Source organism: Phalacrocorax aristotelis, unplaced genomic scaffold (genome assembly GCF_949628215.1).
Source record: "Phalacrocorax aristotelis unplaced genomic scaffold, bGulAri2.1 scaffold_62, whole genome shotgun sequence".
Classification (NCBI taxonomy): domain Eukaryota; kingdom Metazoa; phylum Chordata; class Aves; order Suliformes; family Phalacrocoracidae; genus Phalacrocorax; species Phalacrocorax aristotelis.
Genome location: NW_027441245.1, coordinates 317,687 through 345,093, shown reverse-complemented (window position 1 = coordinate 345,093; position 27,407 = coordinate 317,687). Strand labels below are relative to the sequence as shown.

The 27,407-nt window shown below is 54.6% G+C and overlaps 1 long non-coding RNA gene across 8 annotated transcripts in view; it reads left to right on the top strand.

The window, feature by feature from the left end:
* LOC142051170 (uncharacterized) overlaps positions 1-27,407 on the top strand; it is a 391,438-nt gene that overhangs the window by 46,345 nt on the left and 317,686 nt on the right. For 7 of the 8 annotated variants that reach the window (XR_012658334.1, XR_012658331.1, XR_012658333.1 and 4 more), the window contains one exon: positions 2,187-2,296. This is a non-coding gene — a long non-coding RNA (uncharacterized LOC142051170). Of the gene's footprint in view, positions 1-1,736; positions 1,929-2,186; positions 2,297-27,407 lie in introns of all 8 variants that reach the window. The other variant, XR_012658338.1, reaches the window with a different exon arrangement.

Below are 27,407 nucleotides of genomic sequence, written 5' to 3'. Positions count from 1 at the left end.
GCCCCGTTCAGCAGCTCTCGGAGGGCGCGCGGCTGTGCCCGGCCGTGACCGGGGCCCGCAGGGGTTTCCCGCTCGCTCCGAGAAGGCGCTGGCCCCGAGCCGGCGCGTCCCGCCCCGCCCGGCCCTCGGCGCCCTCGCGAGCTGAGCGCGGCCCGGCCAGCAGGGGGCGCTGGCGCTCACCGGCTGGGCGCGGTGGCGGGGCCGGTGGGGGCCGTTCCTTCCGGCCGCCCTTTAAGGGCCGCCCCGCGGGGCTCGGGCTTCCGGTGGCGCGTGCGCGTCGGAGCGGGGGCGGGAGCGGTGCGTGTGGAGGCCGAAGGGCCGGTGCGTGTGGCGGCCGGGTCGCGAGGCGTCCCTGTGCGGTGCCGGGGCCCCTCTGCGGCCCGGCGTGGGAAGCCCGCGGCCGGCGGAGCCTGCTCGGAGCTGGGCGGGGAGCGCCGCGGCGGTCCGGCCGCCGGCAGCCATCCCCTGCGGTGTCCGGCAGCCCCTCGGGACGCCTGGAGGCCTGGCGGTGCCCGAGCCTCGCCTGCGGCAGCCGCCTGAGAGAGCAGCGCGGCCGTGTCCGGGGGCCGGAGAGCGCTGGTGGGTGAGTTCGGGCAGCGGGGGGCGGGTGTGTGTCTCCGGGCGGGGCCGGGGGGCTCCGTGCCCCGCAGAGGAGCCCCGGTCGGGCATCGTTCGCTTCCGAACAATGCAGGTCTGTCCCTGGTTATTTTCTGTGTACAGTGTTTCGGGCCACCTGAAAGCCTTTGGCCGGGTAGGTTTGGTGCGGGGCGATGGCAGGTGTGGACCCTGAAAGATCTCGGGTGGGGGGCGTGGGAGGTATTTCTTGCCTTAAAACTCTGAGCCCACCTCGCGTGTCATGTCGTGTTATCATGTCGTGAGTCTCGTGACTGTGGCAAATGGCTGAGTCGGGCGTTTTCTGATAACTAACTTCTGAACGTGTGCGTGTGTAGGCACGGGGAGATTTGTGCAGGGTGACGGAGCCCCTTGTGCTTCTGTGCTAATGTCTACCTGTTCTAGACCTCCAGTGTTGGAAAGCCTTTGTTTAGTGCCTAGTTGTGGCTGCGTAACTGCTGTTGCGCCTGCAGCTGTGCTCGCAGGGATGCTGGGTGGCTCCGCATCAAACCGGCCGCCGGGCGGCCGGGTTGTGCCGCAGAGCATGCCGGGAGCTGTATTCCTGGCGCAGTGGCTGCCGGCCCTGTCACGTGGTTCGCCGGGCATGGCGGGAGGCGCGGTCTTCCGGCGCTCGGGTGCCGGGCGGCTGTGGCGCGTACGGTACGCGAGGTGTATTTTTGGGGTTGGATTCGTGTTGATTACTGGGGGCTTGCGGGTGCGGCCGCTTCCCGAGAAGCGGTGAGTTCCCCGGGAGCTGACAGAAGGGAAGAGGGAAAGGAGGAGGACGATGACCTTTTCCCCGTGCCCAGGGCGCAGATGATGGCCGCGTCCCCGGCCCACTGGAGGTCCCGCTCAGCCTCCCCGGGCACCCCTTGCCCCGTGCGCCTGCCCCCAGCTCCGGCACCTCCCCATAAGCGTGCTGCATAGCCTTAGGCCGCCCCCAGGCCCTGTCGTGAAGGCAGCAAGCCGTCCCTCAAGCGCACTGGATTCCCCCTTGGTGCAGGGGCCCTTAGCAGTAGCGTGGGGAGGGAGCGGTGTGTCCAGAAGCCCCTGCGGAAGGAGAGGCTTTGGCCAGGGTCGATCGACGGTAATGACGGTCGCTGTTTCTTCTTTCCCTCTCCCAGAGACCGTGCTGAGGACGTGGTTGTCTGTCCTTCCCCCGGGGATGCCGTTGCCTGTGGCCGTCTCAGGCTCGCGTGGCTTCTCTCTGCCCGTCCTCGCCGTCCTCGCAGCGCAGGGCCGAAAAGGGATAGACAAAGCCCTTCCCGGCTGCGGACAGGAGCTGCCTCGGCTGAAGCTGGAGACGCCAACGAAAGGTAAAGAAGAAGAAACTGAAGGTGCTCTGGCTGCCAGCTGCCTTCCTGCCGCAGGCAAGAGAGAGCCTGTCCATGCAGGTGGGGGAGGAAGGATCCCCCTTCATAGCCCGCAGCGGGCCAGGCCACTAACGTGCACCGTAGGGTCTGTATGCGTAACCCGGAGTTGGGTACGGGCGTGTAGTGCACGAGCGAGCTAGGCTACGTGCCTAGGAAGCCTCATCTGGTAAGAGCTGTAAGACACCCACGTATTCTCTTCAGGTGGAGGACGGCCTAGAGTCTGGAGCTGCAGAAGAGGCAGGGAGGAGAGGAGGGGAAAGAAGCATCTGAACGGCTAAATTGTGCCAGCAGCGCTGAGAGCGAGAGTCGCGGTGAGTCCTGGGCCACTGGGGCCCCGTTGCCTCTCTTGTACGTCCTGGGCCCTCCCTGTCTCTCCCCCGGCCCCCTCTCTTTCCTTACCTGCTGCAAAATTGACTTTTTTTTTTGCGCCCCCCCCCCCGCACCTTCTTTCTCTGTCTCGCTCTGAGTGGCTCCCTGCCTCCCTGTCTTTTCAGTCCTCCCTCTCTCTGTCCTGTAGCCTGTGGCTCCTTTTTCTTTCTCCGCCTTTCTCTGCCTGGCTCTGGCTCCGTTTTTTTTTTTTTTTTTATTCCTCCTGCTCTGTCCTGTAGCCTGTCGGTGTTTTGTTGTTCTCTGGCTCTCTTGATCTGACTCCCTGTGTTACCGAAAAACGCGTTAAAATCGGAAACGACTCCTCAACACCAATTTAGTATTAAAGAGCAGGCATTCTTTATTCGTGGCGCCGGATGCACGGGGGATCGCTCCTCCTGGCGTGCGTACCTCACGCACCTTTCCCGTACAATTTATAGATGAAAATTTCACATACTCATACATAGTCATTATTGTCTTGTCTAGTGATGGGTACAAACTTGCTCGTTCCCTATGTCAGTCACTGCGCAGGCTCGGTTGTCCTCCCAGTACAGTGCGGGGAACGGGGACGTACAGTGCGGGGAACGGGGACGTACCAGGATCTACTGGGTTGTACTGGGAGGGAACTGGGACGTACTGGGAGGCTCTACAATGTCCTGGGATGTCCTGGGATGTAGTGTGGAGGAACTAGGATGTACAGGCTTGTACTGGGTTGTACCGGGTGGAACTGGCAGGGATTTGAGATGTACCAGGATGTACTGGGATGTACTGGGAGGTAACTGTTATGTACTGGGAAGGAACTGGTAGGGAACTGGGATGTACTCGTATGTACTGGGAGGGAAGTGTTATGTACTGAGGGTAACTGGGACGTACTGGGACGTGCTGGGAGGGAACTGTGAAGTACTGGGATGTACTGGTAGGGAACTGGGATGTACTGGGATGGAACTGGGATGTACTGGGATGTACTGGGAGGGCACTGGAATGTAATGGGATGTACTGGGAGGCACTACAATGTGCGGGGATGCCCTGGGATGTACTGTGGAGGAACTAGGATGTACAGGCTTGTACTGGGTTGTACCGGGTGGAACTAGCAGGGATTTGAAATGTCCTAGGATCTACTGGGATGTACTGGGATGTACTGGGAGGTAACTGTTGTGTACTGGGAGTGAACTGGGAGGGAACTGGTATGTAGTAGGGTGTACTGGGAGGGAACTGGGATGTACTGGGACGGACTGGGATGCACTGGTAGGGAACTGGGATGTACTGGGAGGAAACTGGAATGTCCCAGTTGACACCCACTTTCCTCCCAGTTTCCTCCCAGTATATCCCAGTTTCCTCCCAGTACATCCCAGTAAATCCCAGTTTGCTCCCAGTACATCGCAGTACATTCCAGTTCCGTTCCTGTACATCCCAATACATCCCCGTTCCATGCCAGTACATCCCAGTTCCCTACCAGTTCATCCCCGTACATCCCAATTCCCTCCCGGTTCACTACCACTTCTTTCCCAGTGCCTCCCAATACATCCCAGTTCCGTCCCATTACATCCCAGTACGTCCCAGTTCCCTCCCAGTACGTCCCAGTTCCCTCCCAGTACTGGGAGGGAACTGGGATGTACTGGGAGGCACTACAATGTGCGGGGATGCTCTGGGATGTACCGTGGAGGAACTAGGATGTACAGGCTTGTACTGGGTTGTACCGGGTGGAACTGGCAGGGATTTGGGATGTACCAGGATCTACTGGGATCTACTGGGATGTACTGGGATGTACTGGGAGGTAACTGTTGTGTACTGGGAGTGAACTGGGAGGGACCTGGGATGTACTGGAAGGCACTACAATGTGCGGGGATGCACAGGGATGTACCGTGGAGGAACTAGGATGTACAGGCTTGTACTCGGTTGTACCGGGTGGAACTGGCAGGGATTTGAAATGTCCTAGTATCTACTGGGATGTACTGGGAGGTAACTGTTATGTACTGGGAGTGAACTGGGAGGGAACTGTGAAGTACTGGGATGTACTGGGAGGGAACTGGGATGTACTGGGAGGGAACTGGGATGTACTGGGTGGAAAGTGTTGGGAATTGGGATTTACTGGGAGGGAACTGGGATGGACTGGGAGGGAACTGGGATGTAGTGGGACATACTGGGAGGGAACTGGGATGTACTGGGGTGTACTGGGAGGGAACTGTTATGTACCGAGGGGGAACTGGGATGTACTGGGAGTGAACTGTGAAGTACTGGGATGTACTTAGAGGGAAGTGGGAGGGAACTTGAATGTAGTGGGAGGGTACTGGGATTTACTTGGAGGAAAGTGGCATGTACTGGGCTGTACTGGAATGGAACTGGGAGTGAACTGTGTGTGAACTGTGAGGGAACTGGGATGTACTGTGAGGGAACTGGGATGTACTGGGACGTACTGGGACAGACTGGGAGGGATCTCGGATGTACTGGGAGGGATCTGGGATGTACTGGGAGGCACTACAATGTGCGGGGATGCCCTGGGATGTACTGTGGAGGAACTAGGATGTACAGGCTTGTACTGGGTTGTACCGGGTGGAACTGGCATGGATTTGGGATGTACCAGGATCTACTGGGATGTACTGGGAGGTAACTGTTATGTACTGGGAAGGAACAGGGAGGGAACTGGGATGTACTGGGAGGAAACTGGGATGTACTGTGAGGGAACTGGGACGTACTGTGAGGACACTGGGATGTACTGTTATGTACTGGGAGGGAAGTGTTATGTACTGAGGGGAACTGGGACGTACTGGGATGTACTGGGAGGGAACTGTGAAGTACTGGGATGTACTGGGAGTGAACTGGGAGGGAACTGGTATGTACCAGGATGTACTGGGTGGGAACTGGGATGTACCAGGATGTACAGGGAGGGAACTGGGAGGGAACTGGTATGTACTGGGAGGGAACTGGGATGTACTGGGACATACTGGCAGGGAACTGGGATGTACTGGGAGGGGATTGGGACGGACTGGGAGGGAACTGGGATGTACTGGGCTGCACTGGTAGGGAACTGGGATGTACTGGGAGGAAACTGGAATGTCCCAGTTGACACCCACTTCCCTCCCAATGCCTCCCAGTATATCCCAGTTTCCTCCCAGTATATCCCAGTTTCCTCCCAGTATATCCCAGTTTCCTCCCAGTACATCCCAGTAAATCCCAGCTCGCTGCCAGTACATGCCAATACATCGCTGTACATTCCAGTTCTGTTCCTGTACATCCCAATACATCCCCGTTCCATGCCAGTACATCCCAGTTTCCTGCCAGTTCATCCCCGTACATCCCAATTCCCTCCCGGTTCACTATCACTTTCTTTCCAATACATCCCAGTTCCGTCCCATTACATCCCAGTACGTCCCAGTTCCCTCCCAGTACGTCCCAGTTCCCTCCCAGTACGTCCCAGTTCCCTCCCAGTACGTCCCAGTTCCCTCCCAGTACGTCCCAGTTCCCTCCCAGTACGTCCCAGTTCCCTCCCAGTACGTCCCAGTTCCCTCCCAGTACGTCCCAGTTCCCTCCCAGTACGTCCCAGTTCCCTCCCAGTACATCCCAGGTCCCTCCCAGTACTGGGAGGGAACTGGGATGTACTGGGAGGCACTACAATGTGCGGGGATGCCCTGGGATGTACTGTGGAGGAACTAGGATGTACAGGCTTGTACTGGGTTGTACCGGGTGGATCTGGCAGGGATTTGAAATGTCCTAGGATCTACTAGGATGTACTGGGAGGTAACTGTTATGTACTGGTAGGGAACTGGGAGGGAACTGGGATGTACTGGGAGGGAACTGGGACGTACTGTGAGGAACTGGGATGTACTGGTATGTACTGGGAGGGAAGTGTTATGTACTGAGGGGAACTGGGACGTACTGGGATGTACTGGGAGGGAACTGTGAAGTACTGGGCTGTACTGGGAGTGAACTGGGAGGGAACTGGTATGTAGTAGGATGTACTGGGTGGGAACTGGGATGTACCAGGATGTACTGGGATGTACCAGGATGTACTGGGATGTACTGGTATGTACTGGGAGGGAACTGGTATGTACTGGGATGTAGTGGGAGGGAACTGGGAGGGAACTGGGATGTACTGGGAGGGAACTGGTATGTACTGGGAGGGAACTGGGATGTACTGGGACATACTGGCAGGGAACTGGGATGTACTGGGAGGGGATTGGGACGGACTGGGAGGGAACTGGGATGTACTGGGCTGCACTGGTAGGGAACTGGGATGTACTGGGAGGAAACTGGAATGTCCCAGTTGACACCCACTTCCCTCCCAATGCCTCCCAGTATATCCCAGTTTCCTCCCAGTATATCCCAGTTTCCTCCCAGTATATCCCAGTTTCCTCCCAGTACATCCCAGTAAATCCCAGCTCGCTGCCAGTACATGCCAATACATTGCTGTACATTCCAGTTCTGTTCCTGTACATCCCAATACATCCCCGTTCCATGCCAGTACATCCCAGTTTCCTACCAGTTCATCCCCGTACATCCCAGTTCCCTCCCGGTTCACTACCACTTCTTTCCCAGTGCCTCCCAATACATCCCAGTTCCGTCCCATTACATCCCAGTACGTCCCAGTTCCCTCCCAGTACATCCCAGGTCCCTCCCAGTACTTGGAGGGAACTGGGAGGTACTGGGAGGCACTACAATGTGCGGGGATGCCCTGGGATGTACTGTGGAGGAACTAGGATGTACAGGCTTGTACTGGGTTGTACCGGGTGGATCTGGCAGGGATTTGAAATGTCCTAGGATCTACTAGGATGTACTGGGAGGTAACTGTTATGTACTGGGAGTGAACTGGGAGGGAACTGGGATGTACTGGGAGGGAACTGGGACGTAGTGTGAGGACACTGGGATGTACTGGTATGTACTGGGAGGGAAGTGTTATGTACTGAGGGGAACTGGGACGTACTGGGATGTACTGGGAGGGAACTGTGAAGTACTGGGATGTACTGGGAGTGAACAGGGAGAGAACTGGTATGTAGTAGGATGTACTGGGTGGGAACTGGGATGTACCAGGATGTACCGGGATGTACTGGGAGGGAACTGGTATGTACTGGGAGGGAACTGGGATGTACTGGGATGTAGTGGGAGGGAACTGGGAGGGAACTGGGATGTACTGGGAGGGAACTGGTATGTACTGGGAGGGAACTGGGATGTACTGGGACATACTGGCAGGGAACTGGGATGTACTGGGAGGGGATTGGGACGGACTGGGAGGGAACTGGGATGTACTGGGCTGCACTGGTAGGGAACTGGGAAGTACTGGGAGGAAACTGGAATGTCCCAGTTGACACCCACTTCCCTCCCAATGCCTCCCAGTATATCCCAGTTGCCTCCCAGTATATCCCAGTTTCCTCCCAGTACATCCCAGTAAATCCCAGCTCGCTGCCAGTACATGCCAATACATCGCTGTACATTCCAGTTCTGTTCCTGTACATCCCAATACATCCCCGTTCCATGCCAGTACATCCCAGTTTCCTACCAGTTCATCCCCGTACATCCCAGTTCCCTCCCGGTTCACTACCACTTCTTTCCCAGTGCCTCCCAATACATCCCAGTTCCGTCCCAGTTCCCTCCCAGTACATCCCAGGTCCCTCCCAGTACTGGGAGGGACCTGGGATGTACTGGGAGGCACTACAATGTGCGGGGATGCCCTGGGATGTACTGTGGAGGAACTAGGATGTACAGGCTTGTACTGGGTTGTACCGGGTGGAACTGGCAGGGATTTGGGATGTACCAGGATCTACTGGGATGTACTGGGATGTACTGGGAGGTAACTGTTGTGTACTGGGAGTGAACTGGGAGAGAACTGGGATGTACTGGGAGGGAACTGGGATGTACTGTGAGGACACTGGGATGTACTGGTATGTACTGGGAGGGAAGTGTTATGTACTGAGGGGAACTGGGACGTACTGGGACGTGCTGGGAGGGAACTATGAAGTATTGGGATGTACTTAGAGGGAACTGGGATGTACTGGGAGGGAACTGGGAGTGAACTGGGAGGGAACTGTGAAGTACTGGGATGTACTGGGAGGGAACTGGGATGTACTGGGAGGGAACTGAGATGTACTGGGTGGAAAGTGTTGGGAATTGGGATTTACTGGGAGGGAACTGGGATGGACTGGGAGGGAACTGGGATGTAGTGGGACATACTGTGAGGGAACTGGGATGTACTGGGGTGTACTGGGAGGGAACTGTTATGTACCGAGGGGGCACTGGAATGTACTGGGAGTGAACTGTGAAGTACTGGGATGTACTTAGAGGGAAGTGGGAGGGAACTTGGATGTAGTGGGAGGGAACTGGGGTTTACTTGGAGGCAACTGGCATGTACTGGGATGTACTGGAATGGAACTGGGAGTGAACTGTGTGTGAACTGTGAGGGAACTGGGATGTACTGTGAGGGAACTGGGATGTACTGGGACGGACTGGGAGGGAACTGGGATGTACTGGGAGGGATCTGGGATGTACTGGGCTGCACTGGTAGGGAACTGGGATGTACTGGGAGGAAACTGGAATGTCCCAGTTGACACCCACTTCCCTCCCAGTGCCTCCCAGTATATCCCAGTTTCCTCCCAGTACATCCCAGTAAATCCCAGCTCGCTGCCAGTACATCCCAGTACATCGCAGTACATTCCAGTTCCGTTCCTGTACATCCCAATACATCCCCGTTCCATGCCAGTACATCCCAGTTCCCTACCAGTTCATCCCCGTACATCCCAATTCCCTCCCGGTTCACTACCACTTCTTTCCCAGTTCCGTCCCATTACATCCCAGTTCCGTCCCATTACATCCCAGTACATCCCAGTTCCCTCCCAGTACATCCCAGGTCCCTCCCAGTACTGGGAGGGAACTGGGATGTACTGGGAGGCACTACAATGTGCGGGGATGCCCTGGGATGTACTGTGGAGGAACTAGGATGTACAGGCTTGTACTGGGTTGTACCGGGTGGCACTGGCAGGGATTTGGGATGTACCAGGATGTACTGGGATGTACTGGGATGTACTGGGAGGTATCTGTTATGTACTGGGAGTGAACTGGGAGGGAACTGGGACGTACTGGTAGGGAACTGGGATGTACTGTGAGGGAACTGGGACGTAGTGTGAGGACACTGGGATGTACTGGTATGTACTGGGAGGGAAGTGTTATGTACTGAGGGGAACTGGTGCGTACTGGGATGTACTGGGATGGAACTGTGAAGTACTGGGATGTACTGGGAGTGAACTGGGAGGGAACTGGTATGTAGTAGGATGTACTGGGTGGGAACTGGGATGTACCAGGATGTACTGGGATGTACTGGGAGGGAACTGGGAGGGAACTGGTATGTAGTAGGATGTACTGGGTGGGAACTGGGATGTACCAGGATGTACTGGGATGTAGTGGGAGGGAACTGGGATGTAGTGGGAGGGAACTGGGAGGGAACTGGGATGTACTGGGAGGGAACTGGTATGTACTGGGAGGGAACTGGGATGTACTGGGACATACTGGCAGGGAACTGGGATGTACTGGGAGGGGATTGGGATGTACTGGGAGGGAACTTGGATGTATTGGGAGGGAAGTGTTATGTACCAAGGGGGAACTGGGACGTACTGGGATGTAGTGGGAGTGAACTGTGAAGTACTGGGATGTACTGTGAGGGAACTGGGATGTACTGGGAGGGAACTTTAAAGTACTGGGATGTACTTAGAGAAAACTGGGAGGCAACTGGCATGTACTGGGATGTACTGGAATGGAACTGGGAGTGAACTGTGTGTGAACTGGGAGGGAACTGGGATGTACTGTGAGGGAACTGGGATGTACTGGGATGTACTGGGATGTACTGGGAGGGACTGGGAGGGATCTGGGATGTACTGGGCTGCACTGGTAGGGAACTGGGATGTACTGGGAGGAAACTGGAATGTCCCAGTTGACACCCACTTCCCTCCCAGTTTCCTCCCAGTATATCCCAGTTTCCTCCCAGTACATCCCAGTAAATCCCAGCTCGCTGCCAGTACATCCCAATACATCGCCGTACATTCCAGTTCCGTTCCTGTCCATCCCAATACATCCCCGTTCCATGCCAGTACATCCCAGTTTCCTACCAGTTCATCCCCGTACATCCCAATTCCCTCCCGGTTCACTACCACTTCTTTCCCAGTGCCTCCCAATACATCCCAGTTCCGTCCCATTACATCCCAGTACATCCCAGTTCCCTCCCAGTACTGTGAGGGAACTGGGACGTACTGTGAGGACACTGGGATGTACTGGTATGTACTGGGAGGGAAGTGTTATGTACTGAGGGGAACTGGGACGTACTGGGATGTACTGGGAGGGAACTGTGAAGTACTGGGATGTACTGGGAGTGAACTGGGAGGGAACTGGTATGTAGTAGGATGTACTGGGTGGGAACTGGGATGTACCGGGAGGGAACTGGGATGTACTGGGAGGGAACTGGTATGTACTGGGAGGGAACTGGGATGTACTGGGATGTAGTGGGAGGGAACTGGGAGGGAACTGGGATGTACTGGGAGGGAACTGGTATGTACTGGGAGGGAACTGGGATGTACTGGGACATACTGGCAGGGAACTGGGATGTACTGGGAGGGGATTGGGACGGACTGGGAGGGAACTGGGATGTACTGGGCTGCACTGGTAGGGAACTGGGATGTACTGGGAGGAAACTGGAATGTCCCAGTTGACACCCACTTCCCTCCCAATGCCTCCCAGTATATTCCCAGTTTCCTCCCAGTATATCCCAGTTTCCTCCCAGTACATCCCAGTAAATCCCAGCTCGCTGCCAGTACATGCCAATACATCGCTGTACATTCCAGTTCTGTTCCTGTACATCCCAATACATCCCCGTTCCATGCCAGTACATCCCAGTTCCCTACCAGTTCATCCCCGTACATCCCAATTCCCTCCCGGTTCACTACCACTTCTTTCCCAGTTCCGTCCCATTACATCCCAGTTCCCTCCCAGTACATCCCAGGTCCCTCCCAGTACATCCCAGGTCCCTCCCAGTACTGGGAGGGAACTGGGATGTACTGGGAGGCACTACAATGTGCGGGGATGTCCTGGGATGTACTGTGGAGGAACTAGGATGTACAGGCTTGTACTGGGTTGTACCGGGTGGAACTGGCAGGGATTTGGGATGTACCAGGATGTACTGGGATGTACTGGGATGTACTGGGAGGTAACTGTTATGTACTGGGAGTGAACTGGGAGGGAACTGGGACGTACTGGTAGGGAACTGGGATGTACTGTGAGGGAACTGGGACGTAGTGTGAGGACACTGGGATGTACTGGTATGTACTGGGAGGGAAGTGTTATGTACTGAGGGGAACTGGTGCGTACTGGGATGTACTGGGATGGAACTGTGAAGTACTGGGATGTACTGGGAGTGAACTGGGAGGGAACTGGTATGTAGTAGGATGTACTGGGTGGGAACTGGGATGTACCAGGATGTACTGGGATGTACTGGGAGGGAACTGGTATGTACTGGGAGGGAACTGGGATGTAGTGGGAGGGAACTGGGAGGGAACTGGGATGTACTGGGAGGGAACTGGTATGTACTGGTAGGGAACTGGGATGTACTGGGACATACTGGCAGGGAACTGGGATGTACTGGGAGGGAACTTGGATGTATTGGGAGGGAAGTGTTATGTACCAAGGGGGAACTGGGACGTACTGGGATGTAGTGGGAGTGAACTGTGAAGTACTGGGATGTACTGTGAGGGAACTGGGATGTACTGGGAGGGAACTTTAAAGTACTGGGATGTACTTAGAGGAAACTGGGAGGCAACTGGCATGTACTGGGATGTACTGGAATGGAACTGGGAGTGAACTGTGTGTGAACTGGGAGGGAACTGGGATGTACTGTGAGGGAACTGGGATGTACTGGGATGTACTGGGAGGGACTGGGAGGGATCTGGGATGTACTGGGCTGCACTGGGAGGGAACTGGGACGTACTGGGAGGAAACTGGAATGTCCCAGTTGACACCCACTTCCCTCCCAGTTTCCTCCCAGTATATCCCAGTTTCCTCCCAGTATATCCCAGTTTCCTCCCAGTACATCCCAGTAAATCCCAGTTCGCTCCCAGTACATCCCAATACATCGCCGTACATTCCAGTTCCGTTCCTGTCCATCCCAATACATCCCCGTTCCATGCCAGTACATCCCAGTTTCCTACCAGTTCATCCCCGTACATCCCAATTCCCTCCCGGTTCACTACCACTTCTTTCCGAGTGCCTCCCAATACATCCCAGTTCCGTCCCATTACATCCCAGTACATCCCAGGTCCCTCCCAGTACTGGGAGGGAACTGGGACGTACTGTGAGGACACTGGGATGTACTGGTATGTACTGGGAGGGAAGTGTTATGTACTGAGGGGAACTGGGACGTACTGGGATGTACTGGGAGGGAACTGTGAAGTACTGGGATGTACTGGGAGTGAACTGGGAGGGAACTGGTATGTAGTAGGATGTACTGGGTGGGAACTGGGATGTACTGGGAGGGAACTGGTATGTACTGGGAGGGAACTGGGATGTACTGGGATGTAGTAGGAGGGAACTGGGAGGAAACTGGGATGTACTGGGAGGGAACTGGGATGTACTGGGACATACTGGCAGGGAACATGGGATGTACTGGGAGGGGATTGGGACGGATTGGGAGGGAACTGGGATGTACTGGGAGGAAACTGGAATGTCCCAGTTGACACCCACTTCCCTCCCAATGCCTCCCAGTATATCCCAGTTTCCTCCCAGTATATCCCAGTTTCCTCCCAGTACATCCCAGTAAATCCCAGCTCGCTGCCAGTACATGCCAATACATTGCTGTACATTCCAGTTCTGTTCCTGTACATCCCAATACATCCCCGTTCCATGCCAGTACATCCCAGTTTCCTACCAGTTCATCCCCGTACATCCCAATTCCCTCCCGGTTCACTACCACTTCTTTCCCAGTGCCTCCCAATACATCCCAGTTCCGTCCCATTACATCCCAGTACGTCCCAGGTCCCTCCCAGTACAACCCAGGTCCCTCCCAGTACTGGGAGGGAACTGGGATGTACTGGGAGGCACTACAATGTGCGGGGATGCCCTGGGATGTACCGTGGAGGAACTAGGATGTACAGGCTTGTACTGGGTTGTACCGGGTGGAACTGGCAGGGATTTGAAATGTCCTAGGATCTACTGGGATGTACTGGGAGGTAACTGTTATGTACTGGGAGTGAACTGGTAGGGAACTGGGATGTACTGGGAGGGAACTGGGACGTACCGTGAGGACACTGGGATGTACTGGTATGTACTGGGAGGGAAGTGTTATGTACTGAGGGGAACTGGGACGTACTGGGATGTACTGGGAGGGAACTGTGAAGTACTGGGATGTACTGGGAGTGAACTGGGAGGGAACTGGTATGTAGTAGGATGTACTGGGTGGGAACTGGGATGTACCAGGATGTACTGGGATGTACTGGGAGGCAACTGGTATGTACTGGGAGGGAACTGGGATGTAGTGGGAGGGAACTGGGAGGGAACTGGGATGTACTGGGAGGGAACTGGTATGTACTGGTAGGGAACTGGGATGTACTGGGACATACTGGCAGGGAACTGGGATGTACTGGGAGGGGATTGGGACGGACTGGGAGGGAACTGGGATGTACTGGGCTGCACTGGTAGGGAACTGGGATGTACTGGGAGGAAACTGGAATGTCCCAGTTGACACCCACTTCCCTCCCAATGCCTCCCAGTATATCCCAGTTTCCTCCCAGTATATCCCAGTTTCCTCCCAGTACATCCCAGTAAATCCCAGCTCGCTGCCAGTACATGCCAATACATCGCTGTACATTCCAGTTCTGTTCCTGTACATCCCAATACATCCCCGTTCCATGCCAGTACATCCCAGTTTCCTACCAGTTCATCCCCGTACATCCCAATTCCCTCCCGGTTCACTACCACTTCTTTCCCAGTTCCGTCCCATTACATCCCAGTTCCGTCCCATTACATCCCAGTACATCCCAGTTCCCTCCCAGTACATCCCAGTTCCCTCCCAGTACTGGGAGGGAGCTGGGATGTACTGGGAGGCACTACAATGTGCGGGGATGCCCTGGGATGTACTGTGGAGGAACTAGGATGTACAGGCTTGTACTGGGTTGTACCGGGTGGAACTGGCAGGGATTTGGGATGTACCAGGATCTACTGGGATGTACTGGGATGTACTGGGAGGTAACTGTTATGTACTGGGAGTGAACAGGGAGGGAACTGGGATGTACTGTTAGGGAACTGGGATGTACTGTGAGGGAACTGGGACGTAGTGTGAGGACACTGGGATGTACTGTTATGTACTGGGAGGGAAGTGTTATGTACTGAGGGGAACTGGTGCGTACTGGGATGTACTGGGATGGAACTGTGAAGTACTGGGATGTACTGGGAGTGAACTGGGAGGGAACTGGTATGTAGTAGGATGTACTGGGTGGGAACTGGGATGTACCAGGATGTACTGGGATGTACTGGGAGGGAACTGGTATGTACTGGGAGGGAACTGGGATGTAGTGGGAGGGAACTGGGAGGGAACTGGGATGTACTGGGAGGGAACTGGTATGTACTGGTAGGGAACTGGGATGTACTGGGACATACTGGCAGGGAACTGGGATGTACTGGGAGGGGATTGGGATGTACTGGGAGGGAACTTGGATGTATTGGGAGGGAAGTGTTATGTACCAAGGGGGAACTGGGACGTACTGGGATGTAGTGGGAGTGAACTGTGAAGTACTGGGATGTACTGTGAGGGAACTGGGATGTACTGGGAGGGAACTTTAAAGTACTGGGATGTACTTAGAGGAAACTGGGAGGCAACTGGCATGTACTGGGATGTACTGGAATGGAACTGGGAGTGAACTGTGTGTGAACTGGGAGGGAACTGGGATGTACTGTGAGGGAACTGGGATGTACTGGGATGTACTGGGAGGGACTGGGAGGGATCTGGGATGTACTGGGCTGCACTGGTAGGGAACTGGGATGTACTGGGAGGAAACTGGAATGTCCCAGTTGACACCCACTTCCCTCCCAGTTTCCTCCCAGTATATCCCAGTTTCCTCCCAGTATATCCCAGTTTCCTCCCAGTACATCCCAGTAAATCCCAGTTCGCTCCCAGTACATCCCAATACATCGCCGTACATTCCAGTTCCGTTCCTGTCCATCCCAATACATCCCCGTTCCATGCCAGTACATCCCAGTTTCCTACCAGTTCATCCCCGTACATCCCAATTCCCTCCCGGTTCACTACCACTTCTTTCCCAGTGCCTCCCAATACATCCCAGTTCCGTCCCATTACATCCCAGTACATCCCAGTTCCCTCCCAGTACATCCCAGTTCCCTCCCAGTACTGTGAGGGAACTGGGACGTACTGTGAGGACACTGGGATGTACTGGTATGTACTGGGAGGGAAGCGTTATGTACTGAGGGGTACTGGGACGTACTGGGATGTACTGGGAGGGAACTGTGAAGTACTGGGATGTACTGGGAGTGAACTGGGAGGGAACTGGTATGTAGTAGGATGTACTGGGTGGGAACTGGGATGTACCGGGAGGGAACTGGGATGTACCGGGAGGGAACTGGGATGTACTGGGAGGGAACTGGTATGTACTGGGAGGGAACTGGGATGTACTGGGATGTAGTGGGAGGGAACTGGGAGGGAACTGGGATGTACTGGGAGGGAACTGGTATGTACTGGGACATACTGGCAGGGAACTGGGATGTACTGGGAGGGGATTGGGACGGACTGGGAGGGAACTGGGATGTACTGGGCTGCACTGGTAGGGAACTGGGATGTACTGGGAGGAAACTGGAATGTCCCAGTTGACACCCACTTCCCTCCCAATGCCTCCCAGTATATTCCCAGTTTCCTCCCAGTATATCCCAGTTTCCTCCCAGTACATCCCAGTAAATCCCAGCTCGCTGCCAGTACATGCCAATACATTGCTGTACATTCCAGTTCTGTTCCTGTACATCCCAATACATCCCCGTTCCATGCCAGTACATCCCAGTTTCCTACCAGTTCATCCCCGTACATCCCAATTCCCTCCCGGTTCACTACCACTTCTTTCCCAGTGCCTCCCAATTCATCCCAGTTCCGTCCCATTACATCCCAGTACATCCCAGTTCCCTCCCAGTACGTCGCAGGTCCCTCCCAGTACAACCCAGGTCCCTCCCAGTACTGGGAGGGAACTGGGATGTACTGGGAGGCACTACAATGTGCGGGGATGCCCTGGGATGTACCGTGGAGGAACTAGGATGTACAGGCTTGTACTGGGTTGTACCGGGTGGAACTGGCAGGGATTTGAAATGTCCTAGGATCTACTAGGATGTACTGGGAGGTAACTGTTATGTACTGGGAGTGAACTGGTAGGGAACTGGGATGTACTGGGAGGGAACTGGGACGTACCGTGAGGACACTGGGATGTACTGGTATGTACTGGGAGGGAAGTGTTATGTACTGAGGGGAACTGGGACGTACTGGGATGTACTGGGAGTGAACTGGGAGGGAACTGGTATGTAGTAGGATGTACTGGGTGGGAACTGGGATGTACCAGGATGTACTGGGATGTACTGGGAGGGAACTGGTATGTACTGGGAGGGAACTGGGATGTAGTGGGAGGGAACTGGGAGGGAACTGGGATGTACTGGGAGGGAACTGGTATGTACTGGGAGGGAACTGGGCTGTACTGGGACATACTGGCAGGGAACTGGGATGTACTGGGAGGGGATTGGGACGGACTGGGAGGGAACTGGGATGTACTGGGCTGCACTGGTAGGGAACTGGGATGTACTGGGAGGAAACTGGAATGTCCCAGTTGACACCCACTTCCCTCCCAATGCCTCCCAGTATATCCCAGTTTCCTCCCAGTATATCCCAGTTTCCTCCCAGTACATCCCAGTAAATCCCAGCTCGCTGCCAGTACATGCCAATACATCGCTGTACATTCCAGTTCTGTTCCTGTACATCCCAATACATCCCCGTTCCATGCCAGTACATCCCAGTTTCCTACCAGTTCATCCCCGTACATCCCAATTCCCTCCCGGTTCACTACCACTTCTTTCCCAGTTCCGTCCCATTACATCCCATTACATCCCAGTTCCCTCCCAGTACATCCCAGTTCCCTCCCAGTACATCCCAGTTCCCTCCCAGTACATCCCAGTTCCCTCCCAGTACTGGGAGGGAGCTGGGATGTACTGGGAGGCACTACAATGTGCGGGGATGCCCTGGGATGTACTGTGGAGGAACTAGGATGTACAGGCTTGTACTGGGTTGTACCGGGTGGAACTGGCAGGGATTTGGGATGTACCAGGATCTACTGGGATGTACTGGGAGGTAACTGTTATGTACTGGGAGTGAACTGGGAGAGAACTGGGATGTACTGGTAGGGAACTGGGATGTACTGGGAGGGAACTGGGACGTACTGTGAGGACACTGGGATGTACTGGTATGTACTGGGAGGGAACTGGGATGTACTGGGACATACTGGCAGGGAACTGGGATGTACTGGGAGGGGATTGGGACGGACTGGGAGGGAACTGGGATGTACTGGGCTGCACTGGTAGGGAACTGGGATGTACTGGGAGGAAACTGGAATGTCCCAGTTGACACCCACTTCCCTCCCAATGCCTCCCAGTATATCCCAGTTTCCTCCCAGTACATCCCAGTAAATCCCAGCTCGCTGCCAGTACATGCCAATACATCGCTGTACATTCCAGTTCTGTTCCTGTACATCCCAATACATCCCCGTTCCATGCCAGTACATCCCAGTTCCCTACCAGTTCATCCCCGTACATCCCAATTCCCTCCCGGTTCACTACCACTTCTTTCCCAGTGCCTCCCAATACATCCCAGTTCCGTCCCATTACATCCCAGCACATCCCAGTTCCCTCCCAGTACATCCCAGGTCCCTCCCAGTACATCCCAGGTCCCTCCCAGTACTGGGAGGGAACTGGGATGTACTGGGAGGCACTACAATGTGCGGGGATGCCCTGGGATGTACTGTGGAGGAACTAGGATGTACAGGCTTGTACTGGGTTGTACCGGGTGGAACTGGCAGGGATTTGGGATGTACCAGGATCTACTGGGATGTACTGGGAGGTAACTGTTATGTACTGGGAGTGAACTGGGAGGGAACTGGGATGTACTGGGAGGGAACTGGGACTTACTGTGAGGACACTGGGATGTACTGGTATGTACTGGGAGGGAAGTGTTATGTACTGAGGGGAACTGGGATGTACTGGGAGGGAACTGTGAAGTACTGGGATGTACTGGGAGTGAACTGGGAGGGAACTGGTATGTAGTAGGATGTACTTAGAGGGAACTGGGATGTACCGGGAGGGAACTGGGATGTACTGGGAGGGAACTGGGATGTACTGGGATGTAGTGGGAGGGAACTGGGAGGGAACTGGGATGTACTGGGAGGGAACTGGTATGTACTGGGAGGGAACTGGGATGTACTGGGACATACTGGCAGGGAACTGGGATGTACTGGGAGGGGATTGGGACGGACTGGGAGGGAACTGGGATGTACTGGGCTGCACTGGTAGGGAACTGGGATGTACTGGGAGGAAACTGGAATGTCCCAGTTGACACCCACTTCCCTCCCAATGCCTCCCAGTATATCCCAGTTTCCTCCCAGTATATCCCAGTTTCCTCCCAGTACATCCCAGTAAATCCCAGCTCGCTGCCAGTACATGCCAATACATCGCTGTACATTCCAGTTCTGTTCCTGTACATCCCAATACATCCCCGTTCCATGCCAGTATATCCCAGTTTCCTACCAGTTCATCCCAGTACATCCCAATTCCCTCCCGGTTCACTACCACTTCTTTCCCAGTGCCTCCCAATACATCCCAGTTCCGTCCCATTACATCCCAGTACATCCCAGTTCCCTCCCAGTACGTCCCAGTTCCCTCCCAGTACGTCCCAGTTCCCTCCCAGTACATCCCAGGTCCCTCCCAGTACTGGGAGGGAACTGGGATGTACTGGGAGGCACTACAATGTGCGGGGATGCCCTGGGATGTACTGTGGAGGAACTAGGATGTACAGGCTTGTACTGGGTTGTACCGGGTGGAACTGGCAGGGATTTGGGATGTACCAGGATCTACTGGGATGTACTGGGATGTACTGGGAGGTAACTGTTGTGTACTGGGAGTGAACTGGGAGAGAACTGGGATGTACTGGGAGGGAACTGGGATGTACTGTGAGGACACTGGGATGTACTGGTATGTACTGGGAGGGAAGTGTTATGTACTGAGGGGAACTGGGACGTACTGGGACGTTCTGGGAGGGAACTATGAAGTATTGGGATGTACTTAGAGGGAACTGGGATGTACTGGGAGGGAACTGGGAGTGAACTGGGAGGGAACTGTGAAGTACTGGGATGTACTTAGAGGGAACTGGGATGTACTGGGAGGGAACTGGGATGTACTGGGTGGAAAGTGTTGGGAATTGGGATTTACTGGGAGGGAACTGGGATGGACTGGGAGGGAACTGGGATGTAGTGGGACATACTGGGAGGGAACTGGGATGTACTGGGGTGTACTGGGAGGGAACTGTTATGTACCGAGGGGGAACTGGGATGTACTGGGAGTGAACTGTGAAGTACTGGGATGTACTTAGAGGGAAGTGGGAGGGAACTTGGATGTAGTGGGAGGGAACTGGGATTTACTTGGAGGAAAGTGGCATGTACTGGGATGTACTGGAATGGAACTGGGAGTGAACTGTGTGTGAACTGTGAGGGAACTGGGATGTACTGTGAGGGAACTGGGATGTACTGGGACGGACTGGGAGGGAACTGGGATGTACTGGGAGGGATCTGGGATGTACTGGGATGCACTGGTAGGGAACTGGGATGTACTGGGAGGAAACTGGAATGTCCCAGTTGACACCCACTTCCCTCCCAGTGCCTCCCAGTATATCCCAGTTTCCTCCCAGTACATCCCAGTAAATCCCAGCTCGCTGCCAGTACATCCCAGTACATCGCAGTACATTCCAGTTCCGTTCCTGTACATCCCAATACATCCCCGTTCCATGCCAGTACATCCCAGTTCCCAACCAGTTCATCCCCGTACATTCCAGTTCCCTCCCGGTTCACTACCACTTCTTTCCCAGTTCCGTCCCATTACATCCCAGTTCCGTCCCATTACATCCCAGTACATCCCAGGTCCCTCCCAGTACATCCCAGTTCCCTTCCAGTACATCCCAGGTCCCTCCCAGTACTGGGAGGGAACTGGGATGTACTGGGAGGCACTACAATGTGCGGGGATGCCCTGGGATGTACTGTGGAGGAACTAGGATGTACAGGCTTGTACTGGGTTGTACCGGGTGGAACTGGCAGGGATTTGGGATGTACCAGGATCTACTGGGATGTACTGGGAGGTAACTGTTATGTACTGGGAAGGAACAGGGAGGGAACTGGGATGTACTGGTAGGGAACTGGGATGTACTGTGAGGGAACTGGGACGTACTGTGAGGACACTGGGATGTACTGGTATGTACTGGGAGGGAAGTGTTATGTACTGAGGGGAACTGGGACGTACTGGGATGTACTGGGAGGGAACTGTGAAGTACTGGGATGTACTGGGAGTGAACTGTGAGGGAACTGGTATGTAGTAGGATGTACTGGGTGGGAACTGGGATGTACTGGGAGGGAACTGGTATGTACTGGGAGGGAACTGGGATGTACTGGGATGTAGTGGGAGGGAACTGGGAGGGAACTGGGATGTACTGGGAGGGAACTGGTATGTACTGGGAGGGAACTGGGATGTACTGGGACATACTGGCAGGGAACTGGGATGTACTGGGAGGGGATTGGGACGGACTGGGAGGGAACTGGGATGTACTGGGCTGCACTGGTAGGGAACTGGGATGTACTGGGAGGAAACTGGAATGTCCCAGTTGACACCCACTTCCCTCCCAGTTTCCTCCCAGTATATCCCAGTTTCCTCCCAGTACATCCCAGTAAATCCCAGTTTGCTCCCAGTACATCGCTGTACATTCCAGTTCTGTTCCTGTACATCCCAATACATCCCCGTTCCATGCCAGTACATCCCAGTTCCCTACCAGTTCATCCCCGTACATCCCAATTCCCTCCCGGTTCACTACCACTTCTTTCCCAGTGCCTCCCAATACATCCCAGTTCCGTCCCATTACATCCCAGTACATCCCAGGTCCCTCCCAGTACATCCCAGGTCCCTCCCAGTACATCCCAGGTCCCTCCCAGTACTGGGAGGGAACTGGGATGTACTGGGAGGCACTACAATGTGCGGGGATGCCCTGGGATGTACTGTGGAGGAACTAGGATGTACAGGCTTGTACTGGGTTGTACCGGGTGGAACTGGCAGGGATTTGGGATGTACCAGGATCTACTGGGATGTACTGGGAGGTAACTGTTATGTACTGGTAGGGAACTGGGATGTACTGGGAGGGAACTGGGATGTACTGTGAGGACACTGGGATGTACTGGTATGTACTGGGAGGGAAGTGTTATGTACTGAGGGGAACTGGGACGTACTGGGATGTACTGGGAGGGAACTGTGAAGTACTGGGATGTACTGGGAGTGAACTGGGAGGGAACTGGTATGTAGTAGGATGTACTGGGTGGGAACTGGGATGTACCAGGATGTACTGGGATGGACTGGGAGGGAACTGGGATGTACTGGGAGGGAACTGGGATGTACCAGGACATACTGGCAGGGAACTGGGATGTACTGGGAGGGGATTGGGACGGACTGGGAGGGAACTGGGATGTACTGGGCTGCACTGGTAGGGAACTGGGATGTACTGGGAGGAAACTGGAATGTCCCAGTTGACACCCACTTCCCTCCCAATGCCTCCCACTATATCCCAGTTTCCTCCCAGTATATCCCAGTTTCCTCCCAGTACATCCCAGTAAATCCCAGCTCGCTGCCAGTACATGCCAATACATCGCTGTACATTCCAGTTCTGTTCCTGTACATCCCAATACATCCCCGTTCCATGCCAGTACATCCCAGTTTCCTACCAGTTCATCCCAGTACATCCCAATTCCCTCCCGGTTCACTACCACTTCTTTCCCAGTGCCTCCCAATACATCCCAGTTCCGTCCCATTACATCCCAGTACATCCCAGTTCCCTCCCAGTACGTCCCAGTTCCCTCCCAGTACATCCCAGGTCCCTCCCAGTACTGGGAGGGAACTGGGATGTACTGGGAGGCACTACAATGTGCGGGGATGCCCTGGGATGTACTGTGGAGGAACTAGGATGTACAGGCTTGTACTGGGTTGTACCGGGTGGAACTGGCAGGGATTTGGGATGTACCAGGATCTACTGGGATGTACTGGGAGGTAACTGTTGTGTACTGGGAGTGAACTGGGAGAGAACTGGGATGTACTGGTAGGGAACTGGGATGTACTGTGAGCGAACTGGGACGTACTGTGAGGACACTGGGATGTACTGTTTTGTACTGGGAGGGAAGTGTTATGTACAGAGGGGAACCGGTGCGTACTGGGATGTACTGGGAGGGAACTGTGAAGTACTGGGATGTACTGGGAGTGAACTGGGAGGGAACTGGTATGTAGTTGGATGTACTGGGTGGGAACTGGGATGTACCAGGATGTACTGGGATGTACTGGGAGGGAACTGGTATGTACTGGGAGGGAACTGGTATGTACTGGGAGGGAACTGGGATGTACTGGGACATACTGGCAGGGAACTGGGATGTACTGGAAGGGGATTGGGACGGACTGGGAGGGAACTGGGATGTACTGGGCTGCACTGGTAGGGAACTGGGATGTACTGGGAGGAAACTGGAATGTCCCAGTTGACACCCACTTCCCTCCCAGGTTCCTCCCAGTATATCCCAGTTTCCTCCCAGTATATCCCAGTTTCCTCCCAGTACATCCCAGTAAATCCCAGTTCGCTCCCAGTACATCCCAATACATCGCCGTACATTCCAGTTCCGTTCCTGTCCATCCCAATACATCCCCGTTCCATGCCAGTACATCCCAGTTTCCTACCAGTTCATCCCCGTACATCCCAATTCCCTCCCGGTTCACTACCACTTCTTTCCCAGTGCCTCCCAATACATCCCAGTTCCGTCCCATTACATCCCAGTACATCCCAGGTCCCTCCCAGTACATCTCAGTTCCCTCCCAGTACTGGGAGGGAACTGGGATGTACTGGGAGGCACTACAATGTGCGGGGATGCCCTGGGATGTACTGTGGAGGAACTAGGATGTACAGGCTTGTACTGGGTTGTACCGGGTGGAACTGGCAGGGATTTGAAATGTCCTAGTATCTACTAGGATCTACTGGGATGTACTGGGTGGTAACTGTTATGTACTGGGAAGGAACAGGGAGGGAACTGGGATGTACTGGTAGGGAACTGGGATGTACTGTGAGGGAACTGGGACGTACTGTGAGGACACTGGGATGTACTGTTATGTACTGGGAGGGAAGTGTTATGTACTGAGGGGAACTGGGACGTACTGGGATGTACTGGGAGGGAACTGTGAAGTACTGGGATGTACTGGGAGTGAACTGGGAGGGAACTGGTATGTAGTAGGATGTACTGGGTGGGAACTGGTATGTACCAGGATGTACTGGGAGGGAACTGGTATGTACTGGGAGGGAACTGGGATGTACTGGGACATACTGGCAGGGAACTGGGATGTACTGGGAGGGGATTGGGACGGACTGGGAGGGAACTGGGATGTACTGGGAGGGATCTGGGATGTACTGGGCTGCACTGGTAGGGAACTGGGATGTACTGGGAGGAAACTGGAATGTCCCAGTTGACACCCACTTCCCTCCCAGTGCCTCCCAGTATATCCCAGTTTCCTCCCAGTACATCCCAGTAAATCCCAGTTTGCTCCCAGTACATCCCAGTACATCGCAGTACATTCCAGTTCCGTTCCTGTACATCCCAATACATCCTCATTCCATGCCAGTACATCCCAGTTCCCTACCAGTTCATCCCCGTACATCCCAATTCCCTCCCGGTTCACTACCACTTCTTTCCCAGTTCCGTCCCATTACATCCCAGTTCCGTCCCATTACATCCCAGTACATCCCAGGTCCCTCCCAGTACATCCCAGGTCCCTCCCAGTACATCCCAGGTCCCTCTCAGTTAATCCCAGGTCCCTCCCAGTACTGGGAGGGAACTGGGATGTACTGGGAGGCACTACAATGTGCGGGGATGCCCTGGGATGTACTGTGGAGGAACTAGGATGTACAGGCTTGTACTCGGTTGTACCGGGTGGAACTGGCAGGGATTTGGGATGTACCAGGATCTACTGGGATGTACTGGGAGGTAACTGTTATGTACTGGGAAGGAACAGGGAGGGAACTGGGATGTACTGGTAGGGAACTGGGATGTACTGTGAGGGAACTGGGACGTACTGTGAGGACACTGGGATGTACTGGTATGTACTGGGAGGGAAGTGTTATGTACTGAGGGGAACTGGGACGTACTGGGACGTGCTGGGAGGGAACTATGAAGTATTGGGATGTACTTAGAGGGAACTGGGATGTACTGGGAGGGAACTGGGAGGGAACTGGGGGGGAACTGTGAAGTACTGGGATGTACTGGGAGGGAACTGGGATGTACTGGGAGGGAACTGGGATGTACTGGGTGGAAAGTGTTGGGAATTGGGATTTACTGGGAGGGAACTGGGATGGACTGGGAGGGAACTGGGATGTAGTGGGACATACTGGGAGGGAACTGGGATGTACTGGGGTGTACTGGGAGGGAACTGTTATGTACCGAGGGGGAACTGGGATGTACTGGGAGTGAACTGTGAAGTACTGGGATGTACTTAGAGGGAAGTGGGAGGGAACTTGGATGTAGTGAGAGGGAGCTGGGGTTTACTTGGAGGAAAGTGGCATGTACTGGGATGTACTGGAATGGAACTGGGAGTGAACTGTGTGTGAACTGTGAGGGAACTGGGATGTACTGTGAGGGAACTGGGATGTACTGGGATGTACTGGGACGGACTGGGAGGGAACTGGGATGTACTGGGATGGATCTGGGATGTACTGGGCTGCACTGGTAGGGAACTGGGATGTACTGGGAGGAAACTGGAATGTCCCAGTTGACACCCACTTCCCTCCCAGTGCCTCCCACTATATCCCAGTTTCCTCCCAGTACATCCCAGTAAATCCCAGTTTGCTCCCAGTACATCCCAGTACATCGCAGTACATTCCAGTTCCGTTCCTGTACATCCCAATACATCCCCGTTCCATGCCAGTACATCCCAGTTCCCTACCAGTTCATCCCCATACATCCCAATTCCCTCCCAGTTCACTACCACTTCTTTCCCAGTTCCGTCCCATTACATCCCAGTTCCGTCCCATTACATCCCAGCACATCCCAGTTCCCTCCCAGTACATCCCAGGTCCCTCCCAGTACATCCCAGGTCCCTCCCAGTACTGGGAGGGAACTGGGATGTACTGGGAGGCACTACAATGTGCGGGGATGCCCTGGGATGTACTGTGGAGGAACTAGGATGTACAGGCTTGTACTGGGTTGTACCGGGTGGAACTGGCAGAGATTTGAAATGTCCTAGGATGTACTGGGATGTACTGGGAGGTAACTGTTATGTACTGGGAAGGAACAGGGAGGGAACTGGGATGTACTGGTAGGGAACTGGGATGTACTGTGAGGGAACTGGGACGTACCGTGAGGACACTGGGATGTACTGGTATGTACTGGGAGGGAAGTGTTATGTACTGAGGGGAACTGGTGTGTACTGGGATGTACTGGGAGGGAACTGTGAAGTACTGGGATGTACTGGGAGTGAACTGGGAGGGAACTGGTATGTAGTAGGATGTACTGGGTGGGAACTGGGATGTACTGGGATGTACTGGGATGTACTGGGAGGGAACTGGTATGTACTGGGAGGGAACTGGGATGTACTGGGATGTAGTGGGAGGGAACTGGGAGGGAACTGGGATGTACTGGGAGGGAACTGGTATGTACTGGGAGGGAACTGGGATGTACTGGGACATACTGGCAGGGAACTGGGATGTACTGGGAGGGGATTGGGACGGACTGGGAGGGAACTGGGATGTACTGGGCTGCACTGGTAGGGAACTGGGATGTACTGGGAGGAAACTGGAATGTCCCAGTTGACACCCACTTCCCTCCCAATGCCTCCCAGTATATCCCAGTTTCCTCCCAGTATATCCCAGTTTCCTCCCAGTACATCCCAGTAAATCCCAGCTCGCTGCCAGTACATGCCAATACATCGCTGTACATTCCAGTTCTGTTCCTGTACATCCCAATACATCCCCGTTCCATGCCAGTACATCCCAGTTCCCTACCAGTTCATCCCCATACATCCCAATTCCCTCCCGGTTCACTACCACTTCTTTCCCAGTTCCGTCCCATTACATCCCAGTTCCGTCCCATTACATCCCAGTACATCCCAGGTCCCTCCCAGTACATCCCAGGTCCCTCCCAGTACTGGGAGGGAACTGGGATGTACTGGGAGGCACTACAATGTGCGGGGATGTCCTGGGATGTACCGTGGAGGAACTAGGATGTACAGGCTTGTACTGGGTTGTACCGGGTGGAACTGGCAGGGATTTGGGATGTACCAGGATGTACTGGGATGTACTGGGATGTACTGGGAGGTAACTGTTGTGTACTGGGAGTGAACTGGGAGGGACCTGGGCTGTACTGGAAGGCACTACAATGTGCGGGGATGCACAGGGATGTACTGTGGAGGAACTAGGATGTACAGGCTTGTACTGGGTTGTACCGGGTGGAACTGGCAGGGATTTGAAATGTCCTAGTATCTACTAGGATGTACTGGGATGTACTGGGAGGTAACTGTTGTGTACTGGGAGTGAACTGGGAGGGAACTGTGAAGTACTGGGATGTACTTAGAGGGAACTGGGATGTACTGTGAGGGAACTGGGATGTACTGGGTGGAAAGTGTTGGGAATTGGGATTTACTGGGAGGGAACTGGGATGGACTGGGAGGGAACTGGGATGTAGTGGGACATACTGGGAGGGAACTGGGGTGTACTGGGGTGTACTGGGAGGGAAT